The sequence below is a fragment of the Callospermophilus lateralis genome, chromosome 1, assembly GCF_048772815.1.
Source record: "Callospermophilus lateralis isolate mCalLat2 chromosome 1, mCalLat2.hap1, whole genome shotgun sequence".
Taxonomy (NCBI): Eukaryota; Metazoa; Chordata; class Mammalia; order Rodentia; family Sciuridae; genus Callospermophilus; species Callospermophilus lateralis.
The window spans coordinates 22,261,456-22,281,830 of record NC_135305.1 but is presented as its reverse complement, the minus strand read 5'-3'; the positions used below and the strand labels follow the sequence as shown (position 1 = coordinate 22,281,830).

At 51.3% G+C, this 20,375-nt stretch overlaps 1 non-coding gene across 1 annotated transcript; it reads right to left on the bottom strand.

Annotated features, from left to right (window-relative positions):
- Positions 1 to 14,876: 14,876 nt before the first annotated feature.
- On the bottom strand, positions 14,877 to 14,949 carry Trnaa-agc (transfer RNA alanine (anticodon AGC)). Its single transcript has one exon. It is a non-coding gene; the product is annotated as a tRNA-Ala (tRNA).
- Between the last annotated feature and the right edge of the window lie 5,426 nt (positions 14,950 to 20,375).

The following is a 20,375-nucleotide window of genomic DNA, read 5'->3' as shown; positions in this document are numbered from 1 at the left end:
AGCAGCTTTTATTGCATATTAAGTGACTTAACAAATGGTTCCCGAGGCCAGAACCCTGCTGAGCGCAGGCACTGAGGGTGGAGTTATGAACCATAAGCCCTCAGGGCAAACACTCAGGAGGCTGGGGAGCAGAGAGCAGGTGCTGGGGGGAGAATTGGGGTGGGACCTATTTTGGTAGGGAAGCCACCACGGAGAGGTGCATCAGCCACTGAGGAGGCAGCCAGAGAGTGCTCAGTGGAGCGGGCACAGCAGAGGGGGAGCCTTCCCTGGTCTGTCCTGACAGCCCCAAGAAGAGGGAAGACCTGACGCTCAGACACGCACCGTCCCTGTTGGGAGCCTCGCCTGGCTCCCGGGTTGCCACTCAGAGGAGGGCGCGGCTCCCGGGCAGTCTGTCTGTCATCCTGCCGGGTGGAGATGGCATCAGCGTCATTTCCAGGGGAAAGATCTGTGCACTATTAGAAAAGATATCATGTGATCCGCTGGCAGCACTCAATGGGTAGTCCGGGGCCTTACTGTTCCTATATATCATGTATGGCTGGGGACAGGCAGTGAGGGCCTGGCACGGAGGTGGGAGGGCTCACTTGCCTTCAGTTTGGGTTTTTTCTTTCCTGAGGTGACAACTGGTGGCCAAGATCCTACTTGGATGGATGGTCAGGAGTCTTCACCAGGGCCACCTGGTGCCAAGGAGGTGCTCACGATGCAGTAGAGGGTCTCCCTGAAGGGAGGGGGCAGCCCATGGCTCTGTGGGTGGCTGAGAAATGCTACTTAGCCCAAGAGTCTGACAGAGAGGGCAGCCAGAGATGGCGTGCCCGAGCCCAACACTGGCCAGGGACGATGCGCGTCTACTCCTCGAGGTAGGTCAGAGACTCTATCTTAGAATTTTGAGAGGAGGGCATGTCTTCACCCCGAGTGATATTTCTCACAATGTGTGTGTGTACAAGTCTGTGTTTGTGCACGTGTGTGTGTGTGTGTGTGTGTGTGCTCTCATTGCTCACCTCCGGGGCAGGCCCTTGCTTCCCCAGCTGTGTCTCGTGGATGAGGAGACAGCTGTGGGGTGGTTGACGGGATGGGGAGCTGCAGTGGGGACCTGCCCTGATGTCCAGGAGCACAGGTCTTCAGAGCAGGGACACAGTGTACATTCCAGAGAGGACAGGACACCAGGACACTTGTCCTGGGCTTGGTGGGTCTACTCTGCCCCTGTTGTATTTGGACATCCATTCTGTGGTCCCCAGCTCCTGGTGGCACGTGCTCTTGGTGCACTGGGACCGGCGCAGCTGTTGCTGGGTGAATGCATTAAGTCCTTTCTCAGGTCCAGGGGCCATTATGTGCAGCACAGCTGTCTTCCTGGGGCTCGCCCGGACTGTGCCTACGGGGCTGCCGGGCCAGGCGACCCCCCGAGTGTGTGTGCTCACCTCCCGTTCCCCTCTGCAGGGACGCTCACAGGCAGGGTGGTGGGGTGTCGTGGCCCAGAACGGCTGGAGCAGCAGCTGGTGATGTGGACGCCCAGGCAGAGGGCTCCAGGGCCAGTCTGGGTCATCTTTCCCACATCTCTCCCTCCTTCCTGCTCTAGTGTTCAGACTCCGGATTTATCTCAGTCCCCATCTGTGGGTGATCAAACCCGCCAAACCACCTCGCAGAAGTCCCTGGAAGATAAAATCACGTACCTGATTGGAAGACACTCCAAATTAGTTAAAAGGAAAAATCTAATTATTCTCATGCCAAATGGGGTGTGGATGACCCTGCAGTAAAGCTAACTCAGAAGTGAAGGGTTCCTGGTGGCTGGGGGGCTTTGAGCCAGTCACGATTTTTATGATTTTAGGCCTCACGCATGGACTTACTGCACATTCACTGAGCAGCTATTAAGTGCGTGGCACTCTCTGGGATACTGAGAGGAAGCGGGACAGGGACGGCCCTGGAAGATGTCCCTTTTCCTACAAGAGGCAGGACGGGCTAAAGGACAGGATCCGGTGACATCTGAGGAAGACAGGGGGATAAGGGTGCCAGCCTGGCCTGACATCAGCTTGAACACTCTGAAAAGCATTGCTTTCCCACATGATACTCAGGGTCACAAACTGTCCCTTGAGCAAACATTTAATGAAAAATATCAGTTTAGCCAAAAGTCAATATCAATTTCTCTGCCTAGATCACGAAGATTTTCAAGCCTTCAAACTCCATCTGAGCATTTGTGTCCACAGGCTCAGCCCGCAGGGCCAGCTGCCTTCCCTGCTCGTTCATTGCTAGGGCCCACCGAGGGGCCGCTGTCCAGCTAGCAGGTCCCTGGTCCCCTTTGACAGAATAACAAGAAGGGAGGGAGCTGCAAACTGGGCCACCCAAACCAAGACAAATGTATCGTCTCAGAGTTCTGGCAGCCAGATGTCCAAGTTCAAGGTGCAGCAGGGCTGCGCTCCCCAGAGACCTGAAGGAGAGGATCCTTGCCTCTTGCAGTTTCCCGTGTTGGCTGTCAACCTGCGGTTTCCATGGCTTGGAGCTGCGTGACGCCATCTCTGCTTCCATCCTCACCTGGTGTTCTCCGTGTGACTCTGTCTCTTCGTGTGGCTGCCCACCTTCTGATAAGGACATCGGTCACATTGGATAACGGACTCCAGTATGGTCTCAGCCTGACGAATTGTATCTGCAATGAACCTATTTCCAAATTAAGTCACATTTTGAAGAACAGAAGGTTAGGACTTTGTTAATCTTTTTCTGGGTGTGTGGGTGGGGGGTGGGTGGGGGAAAGACAAGATCCAATCCAAAACAGGAACTGAGAAACATTTGCTATCCCTAGACGCAAACTGGAGCTAGGTGTGTCTGAGGTTGGGGTGGATCCCACAAGTGAGTGTGGAAGTAAGCTCTGTTGGGACTCAGTTGATGGGACACCAGGATCTGCTGAATTCGCCAGACATCCCCAGGGGCTATTAGACACTTCTATTCTCAAAGCCAATAAAATAATTTTTAAAGGAGGACGTGCCTTAATGAGGGCCATAAGCACATTGAGGAAGCCCAGTCCCTTTAGCCTTGCATGCTAAGTGTAGCAACCCTTTGACTGAGCTGCCACCAACTCTGGGCAAGGCAGAAGCTCATAACAAAAGTGTCCTGGAGAACTGAGGGCTAAGCAGGAGCAGACAGAGGGTTTGTTCCCCTTTGCCCCTGCTGTGGGCATTTGCTAGTGGTTGATTTTCTATCAGTGCAAGCACCACCGATCCACACGGGGGACTGTGTGCGCGTGGTGTGGGCGGTGTTATTCTTTCTTCCTTCTCTCCACTCGCTGCTGGTGTGTGAGGTGTGCAAACGAGAGAAGGCACCACACATCTGGTTTGAAAACTATCTCCAAAACGATCCTGAAGCCGGAGGGAGCTGTGCATGTCAAAGGACACACTTAAGGACGGCTGTGCAGAGTGCAGCTGATGGTGTCCCCTGGCTGTGTTCCTTGACCCCGGCTATGACATGAGCAGACCTCTCTCTGCTTCTGCCGCTCTCTGGGAATCTCCTTCTCTTATCCCGGGAGATGCCCTGGGTCAAGGGCACTTTTCAGAGTGGAACTTTCTCCTGCTCATCAACTTCTTCCCTGCCTAGTTGCTAAGCAATGATGGCGCTCAGCAGAGGGGCTGCTCCTGGGCCGGGCGGCCAGTTCCCCATCCCATCTGCAATTTAAATTCCCTGACTGGCAGAGGCAGCCAAGCTGTTCACTTGAGATTGCAAAAAGTTAGATTGAAATACAAGGAATATCCAATGCCTCGAGCCCTTCATAAATTTTGCTTTGATAGTAACTGGGAGAGAGATGGGGAGAGAGGGAGCCAGAGGAGCAGGAGAGGGAGAGAGCGCTGCAATTTACACCTAGAGAGTCGATTTACATCTGATTGTTGCTTTGGCCCCCCCAGCCCTCCAGAGTGTGCCCCCACTCTCCATCTTCTCTCTTGTCTTCCCATCCTTTGGTTTGTGAGCTTCTGAGCATCTCTTCTGCCTTTCCCACGGCTGTCTGGACAAGAAGAGGCAGGGGTGTACCACTGACTGTTTACCTGGACCACACGGGGTCCACTGCAGCTAAGTACCCACGTCTTCTTCTCTCAAAGCAGCGTGCACCCATCCAGGTCACTTCCCCCCAGCAGTGAGGCGCTCCCTTGGTAACGCCTGAACTACAGCCATGTTGACAACCGTTGGAAAGTCACTGGGGGCCCAGTTGGAATTTATGGGGTACTCAAGCCTGCTTTGGACCCCAGCAAGATCCCCAAGGGAAACTGACTGTGGCCAAGGTGTCAGGGAGCTAGGCAGCAGGAGCTCCGTAATTCTCCAGCTCAGACCTTCCAGGCATCCGAGGTGCTGAAAGGAAGCTTGCAGGGTGCTGTGCGTCTGGGGATTTGATTCGGTAGGCAGTTTCCCTCCTTCAGTCTCTCTGCTCTTCCATTTTTACTTATGGGTCCTGTCCTTTCCGTCTTAGCACAATCCAACTTTTAAAAATCCTCTTTTATTTCTTTTTGTCCATATTCACCAAAAACCCATCCTCGAGTCATCTGGCATTCCACGTCTTGTCTTGACAACAGGAAGGACTGCCATAGCTGGACTGGGGACCTTGCCGTGTGAAGCAGACAACCTCCATCAAAAGAGGCTCCTTGGACCACGCCCACCACGCCCACCCACCTGCTGCACGTGGGCGCCCCCTGTTGGCTGGTGGAAAAAAGACTGCGGGGCTCCTGATCACCAGGAGCCTTCGGTCTCAAAGGTGCATTATTTACACCCAATGTGCTGCAAGATTAGGACCATTATCAGCCCAAAGATCTTGGGTGTTGAGGGAAGTTAATAATGAAATGAAACCACTTCACACCTACTAGGACAGATAAAATAAGAAAAAATGGAAAAGAACCAGAGCTGACAGGGTGTGGGGAGACTGGAACCTTCATACGTCGCTAGTGGGAGTGGAAGATGGTGCACACTCTATGGAGAACAGTTTGACAGCTCCTTAAAATAAAAGCACCGAACTGACATATGACTCACTTATTCTACTCGTAGGTATATAGTTTTAAAAAAATCAAAAGCAGGAACATGAACAGATATTTGTACACCCATGTTTTCATAGTAACCTTGTTCACAAAAGTTAAAAGGTAAATGACCCAGTTGTCCTTCGGGGTATGACTGGATACATAAAGCGTGGCATATACACACAATGGAGTACTAACCAGCTATTAAAAGGGGTGAAGATCTTACATATTCTCCAACATGGATGGACCTTGGAAACGTAATGCTAAGTGAAATAAGCCAGACACAGAATGACAAATGCCATATGATTCCACTTTACATGACATCTCTGGAGTAGTCAAATTCACAGAGACAGAAAGCAGAATAAACATACTGGGGATGGGAAGAAGGGTGGGGAGATACTATTTAATGGGTTTAGAGTTTGTGATGAAAACTTTTGGGTATAGATAGTGGTGACCTTTATACAACATTGTGGCTATCATTTAATGGCACCAAATCGTACACTTACAAATGGTCACAATGATAAATATGTGTATATTTTATGAATAAAAAAAGAAGAGGCGGGTGCAGTGGTGCACACCTGTAATCCCAGCGGCTCAGGAGGCTGAGACAGGAGGATCACAAGTTCAAAGCCAGCCTCAGCAACGGCAAGATGCTAAGCAACTCAGTGAGATCCTGTCTCTAAATAAAATACAAAATAGGGCTGGGGATGTGGCTCATGGTCGAGTGCCCCTGCTACCAAAAAAAAAAAAAAAATAGAAATGAAGCAGTTGTATGGAGAGGCGGGGCAGGAGGGATTCCGCCAGTTTCATGGGTCAGGGGAGGGGGAGGCGGCCACCAGCATGTCAAGGCTGAAGGGCTGGGGCCTGGCTAAAGAAGTTGGGGATGCCATGCCTGGTGAGAGGCTGAGGAACGGGCTGAGCGAGCGTGAGTGTGGATTGGGCCGTTCAGTGGTTGGGCCAAAGGACCCCTCCCCGTGCCTTCCCAATATTGGGAGGTGGCGATGGGGACTGACACCACAGAGGACTTGATGGGACAGGGTTTAATGCTGCTAAAAGCAGCACTGTCCGTACGGCATATCTGCCAGGGCCTCAACATGCTTGTCTTATTTTTATCTCCTGCCCAGGGCCTCCATTGTCCCCCTCCCTCCCCCTCAACTTTGAGTTGAACCTTGGAGACTTGCTGCCCCTGTGTCCTTGGTCCCTCTGCACTGGACAGAGGGGAGAGAAACAGTGCGGAGCTGCTCACCTGGCCAGCTTGAAGCCCAGATGAAGGAGCTCAATCAGAAATTGATCCCAGGGACCCTTAACCACTGAGCCACATCCCTGGACCTTTTATAGATTGTGTTTAAAGGCAAGGTCTCGCTGAGTTGCTTAGGCCCTTGCTAAGTTGCTGAGGCTGGCTTTGAACTTGCAATCCTCCTGCTTCAGCCTCCTGAGCTGCCGGGTTATAGGCATGCACCATGGTACCCGGCCAGACGGTGTTCTGAAGCAACAGGTGCAGGACAGGACTGAGCATCTGTGGTGCTCCTGGACCGGAATCCTACCTGGAGCTCTCCCTCCTGGTGTCTGCACCTGCTGGCCTGCATCTCTCCTCACCTGTTCCCATGTCCCCACTCCTGTCTCCCCTGCCCTTCTCACAGGAAGCCCTGGGCTTCTGAGGCAGGTGGCTGTGGATCAATGCCAGTGATGTTCAAAGCAAGGAGCCCTGTTTTCTCAGGTGAGCCGGGAGAGCTCTCCTCCACCATTCGATCTTTATGCTGCTCATGTGTCTCGCGGTTACAAATGGCTCAACCTTCTGCACGCTGATGGCAGCGCTGGGACATTACAGTAATGCACCCATTCAAATCAAGTGGATGCCAAGATTGCTACAGCAGCTTTTAGCCACGGAACATTTAGCCTTCAGTAATAGCATTCGGGGTCCCTCTGGAACCTTCCTCCGCACATGCACCTGGGATATCCTGCTCCCTCCCCCCATCTCAATCCTGGGACCTAAGGAGAAACAAAGAGCATTCTGGATTCTGTTGATGAGGAAATAAATTCAAATAAAGGGACATCATGCAGAAAATAAGAGGGTTAGGACTGATAGATGGTGATCAAAATAATAATAACAATAATTTGTGCACACTCCCTCTACACTGCTTACGGAGTGAAACAGTTTCCTTGCCTTGGGTAGATTTATGGTCCTCATTTATGCAGGAGGTAAATGAAGCCGAGAGGTTCTGTAGCTGTCCCAGGCACAAGGGTGGAGCTCTACTTTGCCAGTTGTTCTCTCCAAAACCCATCATGCCCTTGGCCTCTCTGCCAAGGAAAGTCAACTCAGGGCTGAATCCAGGAAAATTCTAAACTCAGAAAGCTGCCCTTCCCCTGCCCCCTCCAAGTCCTGGTCTGGACCCTTGGGCTGCCCTGGGACCTTGTTACCTTGTTATCTTCTATCTTCCTTGTGCAGCGTCCCCTCCCCTGACCTAGGTCCTCAGCATCCTGTCTCAGCAGGAGCCAGCATCCCAGAGCCAGTGTTCCTGGCTCACTGTGCGCTTCGCAGGAGACTCTTACTGAAGGTGTCGCCCTCATTGCCAACAGCATTTTTATATACACAAACTGGGAAATGCTTTAAGGTGGGGGTCCTGTGAAATTGTCAAGGCTAAGAGAGAATCACCCAGAGACAGAGCCCAGGGGGCATCCAGGCAGGGAGAATTGCAGGGAAGGTGTGCTGGGTCCCATTTCCCCTCTCACGGGAACGACAAGTCCCAAGGAGGGCAACACCACCCAGTTTACCAATCTGTGCAACGTACCTGGTACCTAAGTGATTTCCCAGGACACAGAAGACCCATTTTACGGGCAGGAAACTGTAAGCCATGTGGCTGAGCCCAAGTTAAGTCAGAAGTGGAAGAAATGGAACCTGATCCCAGGTGTCCCCTTTTCTAGTCCTGTTTTTGCCGCCGTGACACCATGCTTGAGCCTAGGTTTCGCACCTTTTCCTGGCACTCAGGACGGCACTGGTAAAACCACCTCATGTACTGGGGCTCCCTGGGCTCCTTATTTCACCATTCACTCCCTCAGCACAGATCATGGTTGAGATAAGAGGAGTTTTGGGAAATACCTAGAGAAGACAAAGGGAAGAAGTGGACAGGGCCTCGACCTTTGCAGCAAGTCCCAAATGCAAGGATCTCTCTCTCTCTCCCTATAAAGAATTCGGGCAGCCCCATCCCTTTCTTTCCCCAGTTTCCGTGCCCTCCCCGTCTGATTTCTCATGTAGGACAGGACTGGCTTCTGGTTCCACTTCCAAAAGCCTTTTCTTTAGCCCTTCCTCCCTGCTGGAGGAGGAAGAGGCAACCTTCTGCCCCCTTTTAAAGGACGATCCTGAACTCAGGACGCGGCCCGCAATTCACGCTTCTAACAGCAGAGGGCGCGCCTGTCCTTGGAGAAGGAATCGCGCCGGCCGCAGCCCCTTTCTCAGCCATCCTCACGGTCAGGTGCGGAGGTAGATGCCAGCGGCGGCTTTGGAGAGGGAGTGTGGCCCAGGAGGATTGAAGGGCCGGCACGCCTGTGCGTAGTCCTCTGCCTACCGTCACCTGCTGAATCCAAGGACGTGGAGGAGCAGCAATCCTGGGTGACAAGAGGAGGGTGGCCAGGCATGGAGAGTCTGCTGGCCACTCTAGCCCTCACCTGGGATTAGCATCTCCTCTGAGCGCAGGTCAAGCATTGTTCTCATAGGAGTGTCGAAAGGTCCGACTCCAAACGGGAGAAGGAAGGGAAATGGCCCTATCTTGTGTGACCTTGGGCAAGTCACCAGGCCCGTGTGCTGAGTTTCTGTCTAAAAGAAGAGATTATTAAAGTAAGAAGATCATCTCTAAAACGCCTTCCAGAGCCCAAAGCTGCAGTTCTGTGCCTGCATCTTCTCATCATTTCTTTCTGTGGGTCATATTGGTGGACACCCGCCAGAGCCTAGTGGGCTGGGGGCTGCTGTGGAGGAGTGAATAGCAGCAGGACCCACCGCTCCTCCTGTGTCTCACCACCCCTCTGCTGCCCACCCAGAAAAGAATGGCTACCAGGTCCTCACATCCCAGAGCCAGTCAGTTTGAATGACAGACAGTCCAGGTAGGAGGCTGTAACAGCTTCACTCACCAGAGACAGCCGCTGGCAACACTCTCTCTGTATGCTGCTCTGAATTGAGTGTGGAAAGAGATGCTGAAATGGTTTCCTCTGCCAGGAGCATGGTGGGGAAAGCTGGGAGAAGCCGCACCTGGGTTTTGGCTCTTCTGTGACCTCCCCAAGGCACATGCGAGAAAACCCTCAGCATCTCTGAGCCTTGGTTTGCTCATCCGTGAGACATGAACTGGATTAGCTGGTATCTGCTCAGAAGTGGGCAGCTGCCCTTTGAAGACTGTGCCTCTCTGTCCGACAGGTGGTGGGAAGGGTCCTGGCAAATTAGGAGAACACATCTTGGGAGCAATCTGAGCATGCTCTGTGTCCATCCGTCCAGGGAGAATATGGCTCTTGAGGTGTGTAGAAGTTGAAATTGAAACACGTGCAGTTCTGGAGGCAAGGCTGTGTGTGTGTGTTTGTGTGTGTCCGTGCGTGTGCAGACGTACTCTCAATAGGAATGCACGCACAATCACACACGCCTAGGCAGGCACCATCAGTAAACATTTATCCTGTACCTCCACCCACAGACGCACTCACTAGCTCATGCACATTTACAATCCACATCTCCTGCTCTGTACACATACACAAGCTATCACATTGACCCCTAAGGCAAAGAACCATTTACTTGAAGAAGCATCTCTTACAAGATATTAATAAAATATGTAGGCACATGTTAACTTTAAAAACTCTAGAGAAGGAGAGGAGGCTTGGGAGGGAGACCTGGGGAAAGGCGTCTCTTATCACAGACCGCTTGATCCCTGTGCCCGGGCTTCAGTGTGAGCACCCTACTTCATGACACCTTCAACCTGATTTTCCAACTCATTGACAGCACTTGCCAGCTGCTGCCGAGTGACTTCATTGATTGTGAACATGAGCTTGCCCTGACAGGCCCCCGGGAAGGCGGTCCTCAAGGACAGAAATCAAGCTGGACAAGATCCATAGGGATTTTGATTGGAAGATTGGGGAACCCAGGGTTAGTGCATTGCCTGGAAGGGCAGGGAGGGCCATGCAGGGCAGCTGTGGGTTTTGGAAACTTCCATGGGCACATCCTGAATGGGAATTCTTTGTAATGGACACTGTGAACTTTCTTCTGTCTATATCACCCCAGATACAGATTCATGGGCACAAACACGTGCAAAAGTCGGGCGAGGATCTCATACCTCTCAAGAGGGTTCCTTGGAGCTGGTCCTCTTGCAGATAACCCAACCATCTGACTCCCTGGTACCTCTGAGGACCAGGGCATCACCCTACCAGGTCCCATCTGACCAGAACACCACCTGCATGGGTCTACCATGGTCCCCTTTTCTCTTGTCTCCCAACTACCTCATTGCTGGGTCCCTAGTGCTAGAAGTTGCTTCTCTTCCTCTCCCCCCTCCCTCCTTTAGTCTGTCCTCCTCTGCCTTTGACAGAAGCTTCTAGAAGACAGAGGAAGCTCCGTGTTGGCCCCTTCGTGTGGATGGATGAGTTGGACAGTCTGCAGGGAGGTGGAGGCTGCTCTGGCCAAGGCAGCTGGGAACCTGGTCAGCCGCAGGGCAGATGTTGACCCCCGTGGCTGGTTCATTTGGCCCGTTCCGGTTGTACCCCACAGTCAGCCCATGGTCCGGAATGAAAGTCAAATGGGTTCTCCAAATCTTTCCCAAAGACCGGGGACCTGAGGGTCTCACCCCATTATCAGAGGCTCCTCCTGCTTTTCCTTCGGCTTCCAAGCCAGTCCCAGGTCTGTCAGGGTCGGGAGGACACCTTTGGGGAAAGCCTTTCCCTCTTAGCTATCCCAGCCTCTAAGCGCGGCCCTTGCGTGGCTCTGGGAACCCCATCTTTGGAACTCATCCGCAGTTCCAGATTGGGTGGCTCTGGGTAAGCCAGCTGCAGTGGGGGAGGCCTGCCTCCCTCTGGAGGGCACCTGCCAGGTAGGATCAACCCCCAGCCTCTCCTCTGGCCTCTCTACCCGCCTCTCTGGCACCTCTGCATCAGGCGGAGGCAGGATGATGGATTCTCTCCACGTCTGCGCTGGGAACGCACTTGGCCTGCGGCCTCACTGTGACTCATAGAGGGCACCAGCCTGCGTGTCTCTGCTCCAAGGACCCTGGGGTGACCGATGGTGGGATGCCGTGGCTGCTGGGAGAGCGGCGCCATTCATGCCCAGAGAGTGCTTCTACATTTCAGAGTGTTTTGAAATATTTTACTAATGGACTGTGGAGCCCAATATCGACGGAGCTGCATGGCTTGGACCCTCTGGACACCTCTGAACTCTTCAGGGCAATAATAGGCAGACCTAAAAGCCAAGGGGCAGAAGAGAACAAAGGCTTGGTCATCCTGAAGATGCATTTTCCAGAACATATTTCCTGCTAGAAAACCCTGACCTCTATGATACAGGATTTCCTCGGTTTTTATTTCAACTTGAACTAGGCAACTTCAATGCCAGTTTCCTTGGGGGGAAAAGCAAAATCAATTGTGCCCATACCTTTGTGCTCATCGGTGAAGGGCAACTGGAACGTTGAGGATCTATCTAGATTATTGTGTGGGGAGGAACCCAATGAGGCTTCACAAGACCCTTAACACCTGGATATCTCACCATAAGAAAACCAGACCTCTTGGGAAAGTATGAAAGATAAGAGACGTTTTCCCTGGCCCTGGGTGATGGTCTTCCAGGAAAATCACCTACTAGGTATTTGCCGAGAATGTATTATGTTTGAGGTATTGGGAGCAGTTAGCTGTAGGGTACTTAGAGCATGAAGACATTAAATTAGACATAGGAAGGACTTCCAGATATCAGTATTGATAGGGTAGATCCTGGGCTTCCCTCTCCTCACAATCTTTACTTAAAATTTTTTTTTTTTTTTTGCCTTTATAGTTCTTAGCATCAGGAAGGATGAGATCATTCTTGTGTACATTTTAAATAAAGGCTTAGAGGTACCGAGTATTTTAATATCCAGTTAACATCCCCCCGCCCCCAGCCCTTCCTCCGCCTTTCAGGATCCTACAGTCGTACGGTTTTTATATAAAGTCCCTCAGCCCCAGCACACATGGTTGGCAGCTCTGGGCATTGGTGGCTGCTGTTGTGCCTGGGAGCACTGAGGTGGCCTCTGTGACCATCCTGGGTGCAGAGACTGTGGATCTGTGAAGCCTCACTAAGCACCCCCTGTTCCTGGCGGGCCCCCACTGCCACAGGTTCCTAGCTCAAGGGGACAGGTTCCTAGTTTAAGAAAATTCTGGAGGGGATTGACCTAATTTCCAGAGTCTAAAGGGTGACAAAAGCCCCAGTCAAAACTCATGTAAGAGGCCGATAAATGGTCTATTAGAAAAACATACATAGCTACATAGCATCTCCAGAGGAGGGCAGCCTCCTGCAGCCCCTGCCCCCCAGAGGCAGCTCCCCGAGGCTGGGGACTCCGGCTTCTGCCTCGGTGGCCCTGGAGGGAAGGTCTGCCTTGCTGTCTCCCTGTGGTGCCCACGCAAGCTGCCCAGTGCCTTCCATGGACCACCAGGGCCAGAGAGCACCCTGCCCACGCTCTGCCCACACAGGAGGCTGTAGGAGGCCTCCACCACCCAGCGTGAGGCCCACGCCCACCCCATGCCCCATGCACACACTCCCTCCCAGGTACCTATTACTGAACCTGAGTCACTCACGAGCATTTGCCCAACTAACAAAGGGGCAGAGCCAGAATTGAGCCCCCGGGCATCCTTCTTCAAGGTCTCTTCCTCCTACCCCAGTGCTGTTCCAGATTTAATGAGCCTGAGAATCACTGGGGATGCTGGTTAAGGGTGGCTTCTGACTCCCTAGGCCGAGGGTGGGCTGGAGGTTCTACTGGGAACCCAGAACAAGGTTCTTAGTGGCGGAACACACCAGGGCAGCAGAAGTGAGCCATAGAGACTGCCGAGCTGCTGGCCTGGGGAGCACTGGCCCCAGATAGGAGGCTCGGCTCATCCTGGGAAACGGGGAGATGTAAATGCCAAGACTAGCTCAGGCCTGGGGAGACAGGCAGGACAGGCAGGGAGGAGGGGACAGGTCTATAGGCTGCTCCTCCCTCCAGAGGCTCCTTGGTTTGAACTTGGTCCTGGTCAGATTTCAAACCTGGATACCTAGAGCCAGGGATGACCAGGGACATCCCTGGCTCAGAATTTGAACTTGCTTGTTCCTTGGTCTCAAGACTCAGACCCAATGATAGATTGGATTCTCCAAAATGGCGGCAATGTCCCTCCCCCATCCCACATGGCACGCTCACAGTGGGACTCCCCCCAACCCCCAGGCAAGGCTTTGTGTTTGTTCCCAAAGAATCAAGTGCATGAGTGATTATAGCTGAAGGGGGCTATGCAACTTCTAAAGCTTCATCTATCTCATTTATCTGCCTCCCTTGGGACACTTGCTCTAGGAACCCAGCTGCCATACCATGAGGAAGCCCAAGAGGCCACGTGGAGAAACCACGTGTAAGTGTTCTGACCAACAGCCCCAGGTGAGATCCTGGCCAAAGCCTTGTGTGCAGGTGAAAAGGAGATTCCAACATGTATCATGCATTCCCAGCCTGGAACTTTCTCCAGCTGAGACCTTAGACGTGGGGACCAGATATAAGCTGCTATCCCTCTACTCTTTTTGAATTCCTGACCAGCAGAACCCTTAAGCCCAATAACAGTGGTTATTTGCAAAGCAACTGTGTGTGCTTCCAGCAACAGTCAGTGGCACAGGCCCCAAAACAAGGGCTGCAGGGCCAGTGTGGTGACAAGGCCCCGATGGAACTTGTGATGGTGAGTCCTTTGTCCATGGTACACTTTATGAGTTTCTTTTCTATGCTATTGACCTAAACGAACTTCATTTTGCAGATAGGAAGCCCCATTTCCAGATGGTCTCCATGTTGAGATGCATGAAGGTGCCCAAGGGGTTCACGCAGGGGCTGAAGCATGTCAGGGTGACCCCAGGCCTGCCCCCAGAGCCAAAATATTGCACACTGGAGCTGGGCCACCTCGGTCCTGCCTGGTCTCACTCAGCCCGTGACAAATAAAATGTCACTCACCGTCTGGTGCTAAGCCACGGATGGCTGGAGACCTCCCCTAGGCATGATTAGTTCGAATTTTGTGCCTTTAGCACCCATCATATGAGAAGAAAAATCTCGAACGTTGTTTAATAAACAGAGTCAGAGGAAGGCAATTGGGTGGCAGGTGTTATTTATCAAATGTGGGAAATAAGTTCATCTGGAAAAATCAATCCTGGGGTCTAAGTGTGGGGACTCAGCTCATTCCGGAGAAGAGGGGCGGGGAGGGGTGCTTAAGCCTCTTCTGCATCAGGAATTTTTCCATCCCTGTGGCTGCAGCATCTCTTTGGGCCTCTGCGGCCAGCTCTTCCACTCCCAGGATGTGCCTTCGTTAGCTCTGGGCGAGGTGGCACACAGGTGCACCCAGGATGACCCAGGGACTTAGATGGAGTGTCCCTGTGCTGTTGGCCTCTGTGCCCACCTCCCAGCTCTTCCTGTGTCCCCTCCCTGACTTTGGAAGGCATTTGAATCCTGATGCCCATGATACAGGCCCCCCTTCTTCTCAGCAGGGGAGTTCTGGAGCAGAGGTGGCTGAAACCCACTCTGAAAGACAGCCAAGAGGGAGGCAGCACCCTGGGAGGGCATGGGCTGTGCTCTGGAAGGGTTTCTTTTTCTTAAAAAAAAAAAAAAAAAAAAAATATATATATATATATATATATATATATATATATATATATATATATTAGTTGTAAGTTGACATACCACCATTATTTCATTTATTTATTTATTTATTTTTCTGGGGTGCTGAGGATCGAACCCAGGGCCTCGCACGTGCTAGGCGAGCACTCTACCGCTGAGCCACAACCCCAGCCACTCTGGGAGGGTTTTAGCCATAACTTTCTCCCCATGGGACCACATTTATCAAGTTCCCGGTGGGGTGCCACCCTAGTAATCACCCTTCCTGAGACATCGGCAAGGAGGGGTGCTCCTTTTCTTGGGTCTTCCATCTCTGGGTGTCTGTGATTTCCCTAAAGTCCTTTTATAATGTGCCCCAGAAACACAGCATTTGACACGATGTCATGGTGTTTTCTGTGTCCATCGGCGAGTCTCCAGTAGCTGACACTGACCCAGGTGTTTCTGTGATGGTATTTTGTTGACATGGTCAACATCTACAATCAGTTGCCTTTAAGTAAACTGAGATCCCCTCTATAATGGAGGTGGGTCTCATCTAATCGGTTGAAGGCTTCACCAGTTAAAAACAGGTTTTCTCAGGAAAAAAGAAACACTGTCCCCAGATTGCAGCATCAATTCCTGCCCGAGTTTCCAGCCTACCCTACAGATTGCATATTTATAAACCTCACAATCACATGACTCAAATCCATACAATGAATCAATGCATATTAAATACACATAGGCACATATATCCCTATTGGTTGTTTTTCTGGAGAGCCAAGGCTGACACAGTTGAACTCAGATTCTGATGTTTTTAAACTCTTTGACTCCTTTTTGGTCCAGAGGTTACAGGTGCAATGCCAATGTGGTGGAGGCAAGGATGACAGGGGGACACACACATGGATTTTCTGAGCCTTTGCTGTGTGGACATTTCCTGCTCTGTGCAGTGAGGAGGGGGTGGCCTGGTGGAGAGAACCCTGGGCTGGGAATCGAGGGCCCAAGGTCAGACCTCGGCATTGACTTCCTACTGCTTTTCTGTAAAACGGGGAGAGTCCCAGGAACTAGGAGAGTAATCCGATAAGTTAGGAGAGTTGAAGCATTTTGCAAAACAACAGACAGATGTCATTGGGTATCTCTGAATTTTTAATGCAGATCCATTCCACAAATTGTCTATGATAATTATTTGGGAGGGGGAGAATGTGACCAGCGGGTGGAAGTGAACTTGGCGCTCTCTCTTCTGAATACCAGTTCAGCACAGTCAGACAAGAAGACAAAAAAATCAGGGCCATTTGTCAAAACCAGTTAAAACTGTCAACAGAATTCAAAAGAGGTCTGTCAGAGATGTGAGTGTGAGGTTCCTGAGCTCCTTACAAGGCAACACCCGGGAAGCCCCACATCCCAGCAGACGGGGCTTTGGTGAAGCATTTGGGCTAGAACACAGTTAAAAGAGAGGGGCAGGTCCAGCTTCTGGCGTCCTGCTCCCCAGATCCTCATTTGCCTTGTTCACCTTGACTTTTTGGAGTCAATGACCTTGGAGGTCAGGGGTGGGGTGCTCAGGAGCATGCTGTTGGACAGTGACCTGTTTGGATCCACAGCAGAGGGGGACCTGCAAGCAGATGGCAGAGCTAGGCTCATCCTGGGGGAGGCAAGATGGCATCACCCCAGAAACGCTTAGAGAATTCTTACATTGACAAAGAATGGTCTGCAAAGCGCCTGTGTCCCTGTAGCTTTTAGGAGCCCAGGGCCTGGCTCTCTGATTTATTAACTCCTTCCTGGCTTCTTAGATGAGCCTAAGAGTCTTGTGTGGTCAAAGACCATTATATCCTGTATCTTGGCAGCACCCCATGTTTAATGGACAGATAAATGAAGTCCCAAATGTGCTCAATGGACTGGCCACGATTTATTATGGCCACTCCTTGTGCACTATATATATCAGGGGCCATGAGAAAATGGTGGAGGAAGTTGGGGTGGTAAGAAAAGAAAAGGCCTAGGGAAAAGGAAATGGGGAGGTAATTGCTTAAGGAAATAAGAAAATGAATCCCTCTTCTCCAGGGATATCCGTGGAGGAGGTGAACTCTACTCCTACAGTGTTAAGTTTCGCTTCTATAAAACATAATGAGCTTCCTCTGCATCATCTGGTTGATGAAGAATTAGCAGCCAGCCTGTGTGCAAGCCCAGGGCCACCTCCCGAGGAGCAAACCTGGAGGTGCCAGGGCAGAGGGAGACCAAGTCCGCTCTGCATGGGGCGTGGTTGGGCTAATGAGGGCTAAACCTGGAGGGAGACATTGGCAAGGTCATCAGAGCTGGCCATTCTGTCAGCTCAGAGTCCACTGGCAAGTTGGGAAAAAGCCCTCTCTGGATCCAGCCAAGATTGATGCCTCACATCTTGCCCATCTCAAGCTGTCAGGGACCCTCTTCCTTAGACATTGGGGCGGCACAGTCTTGCATTAATTTAGAGCTAATTGTCAGGTAATGAATTCGATTTGGCTCACCATATTGAAATCCCTTCTGCTCCCAGCTGAACACCAGTAAATCATTTGCATCACAAATCTCCTCTTCCCTGGATGCTCAGCTTGCCCAAGCTGTTGTTCAGACCCTTCCTGCCTCCCCACACGCCCTGGTCTTTGAACGCAGCTGAAAATCATCAAGTCTTGTTAGAGCTGTGAAGTTGAAACTCAGGCAAGAAAAGTGAGTTTGGATAAGTGACTTTGAAAAGTCGAGCTCAGTTGTTATGGTTTGGATGTGCGGTGGTCCCCAAAAGCTCCTGTGTGAGACAATGCCAGAAGGCTCAGAGGAGAAATGACTGGGTTATGAAAGGCTTAACCCAATCAGCGAATTGATCCCCTGATGAGATTAACCAGTAATTGAGGGTGGGTAGGGTGTGCCTGGAGGAGGTGGGCTTTGGGGGCTGGCTTTGGGGTATGTATTTTGTATCTGGGGAGTGGAGTCTCTCCCTGCTTCCTGATCATCATGTGAGCTGCTTCCCTCGGCCACACTCTTCCACCATGATGTTCCATGTCACCTTGGGCCCTGAGGAATGGAGCCAGCTGCCCATGGACTGAGACCTCTGAAACTGTGAGCCCCAAATTAACTTTGCCTCCTCTAAAATTGTTCTTGACGCAGCAGTGAAAAAGCTGACTAAAACATCAGTGGTTCTCAAAATGAGGTCCCTGAACCAGTGGCTTTGGTATCCTGGTGATTAGATAGAAATGCACCCTCACCCAAGGGACTCAGAAACGCAGGGGGTGGGGCCAGCGGCCTGTGTTTGAACAGGCTCTCCAGGGGATGCTAGTGCACAGTCACATTTAAGAACCACTGGACTTATAGGACGTTCACTAGTTGCCCTGGCGATTCAGTGAGTCTTCTAGATTCACTCCTTGCTCCCTACAAAGCCAGCTTCCCCTCTATGTATCTGAATTCTTCTTAGAACTTGTGAATTTATTTTTCTTCCACTTCTGTATTAGCTAGAATCAGGTTCAGTTGCAGGGAACAAAACAAAACAAAACAAATATAAGTGACTTAAAATAGAAACGCATAGCTCTAATGCAAAGAAATTGGAGGCAGATGGTCCAAACTCAGTGTTGTGGCTTCATGATCATGATGTCTTACAGATGGGCCATCCTTGCTTGCCACCTCATGGCCCACGATGTTTGTTTGGGATCCAGCCATCACATCCACATTTGAGAAAAGAAGGAAGAAAGAAGGGCTTGCCCATATTTTAGGAAGCATTCTTCAGTCTCTGGAAACTGCTTTACGGGACTACCATTACTGTAGCCCTTGACATTCAATTTCACCTGCCTGTGGATCTACCTTAGACCTCTGGGATCACCATGCAGTGAGACTGTCATGCCTGGTAGCAGGTGTGACAGTGATTTATCAGCAGTAGTTGTGGCGCTGTGGTGAATCTCAATCCCTCCAGGGCTGTCTCCTCTCCTATGGGGTGTTGTGGATGGTAGCTCAGGGGCCCCCAGCTCTGTCCAGCATGCTCATGGTTGAAGACTGTTCTGGAGCAGGAGGACAGGGGTCCTGGCCAGCTAACTGCTGGAGGAAATTGGATCCCCTTGGTGACAATGAAGGCAGGGACCACCGAGGCAGGAATCCAGCTCAGGGCTCGGTTTGGGTGATGGCTTTCAAGAAACTGTTCTGGAAATGGGATGTGTATTCCAGTCGGGGGGAATCTCATGGAGAGTCCTATAAGGTTGGTGCTGATAGGAGACCCTTCATTGGAGGTCAGCCTCTTTGTCCCCAGTTCTCTGCCTGCCACCTCCCCCTCAGTCACTCTGAAGATCAAAACCAAGCAAATAAACAAGCAAACACTGAGGAGAAGGGATGCATTTGTCTGAGGACCTAATGACCAACTGCTGAGATGACAGAATTAATGGTGACTCCCTGTTTGTGGCCTGAGAGCCACTAAAAAGCCCACAGAAGGTGCACACCCATTCCTGAATGACCTGCCTACAGGGACCATGGGGGTTGGGGTGGGGGGTGGGTTGCAATAGGAGAGAAACTCCAATCCCAGCTCTGGCATTCACTTAGGAGCCCTTGGGACACATGATCTCTAGAAGCCTCAGTTCCCCCATCTGTCAAATGGGTATAATATGCTCTCAAGATTCTGAGGATATTAGGCCAAAAAATTTACATAAAGTCCTTGACACTTCTGCAGATGTAACTTGATGATGATGGGGAGGAGGAGGATGATGATGATTTTTGAAGTGGAGATTGAATCTAGGGACACTTGACCACTGAGCCACATCCCCACACCATTTATTTATTTATTTATTTTGAGACAGGGTTTTGCTAAGTTGTTTAGGGCCTCACTAAGCTGCTGAGGCTCACTTTGAATCTGTGATCCCCCTGAGCCCCTGGGATTACAGGAGTGCACCACTGTGTCTGGATATGGCTTTTTAAGTGCATGCTTAGGCGTGATAGTTCAATAAAGAGGTTCCATGTCAGGTAAATCATAAGTAGACCTCAGTCTGCTTGAGTATCTGCTTAGGTGAGAAATTGCTGTCAGGACATCCAATTCAACACATACTGAACGAGACTCCATATAGACGAGGCTGGATCCCCGAACCTCTGTCTGTGAACTGAACAGGGAGGGGCACAGGAACTAATGATTGGCATTTCCATGTCCTTAGTGTGGGATGGGCTTTGTCTGGTTTACTCATGATGTGACCCTGATGTAGATCATGATTCCACCCCAAGCAAATTTAGGGTCCAGCTTAGGGACAGGGTTCAGGTCAGGGTTAGGTTTGTTAGAATCGTTTTACAAATGAGGCCATGGAGGCCCAGAGATGTAAGCAACTTACCCACATTTGGCAGAGATGAGGGGCTTGGTTCAGTGGGGTGGGGAAAGGCCACTCTGAATGAGGTCAGGAAGGGAGAGAGGGGTGTCCACAGGGCTGTAAGGAGCCATCACCTCCTGAGCACACCTGCTCTGCAGCAAGCTGGGGTCTGCCTGGGCCAGCCACAGGGCTCCATGTTGCTCTACCACTGGCTGCTCCCACCCGTGTCCCTCCCGAGGGTCTGTGCCTTCGGCATCTGTGAATGATCAGTGCCTGGAGCCCAATAGGTGCTTGTTAAGTCAAATTTAATACATTCTCCTGCAACCTCTGACATCATC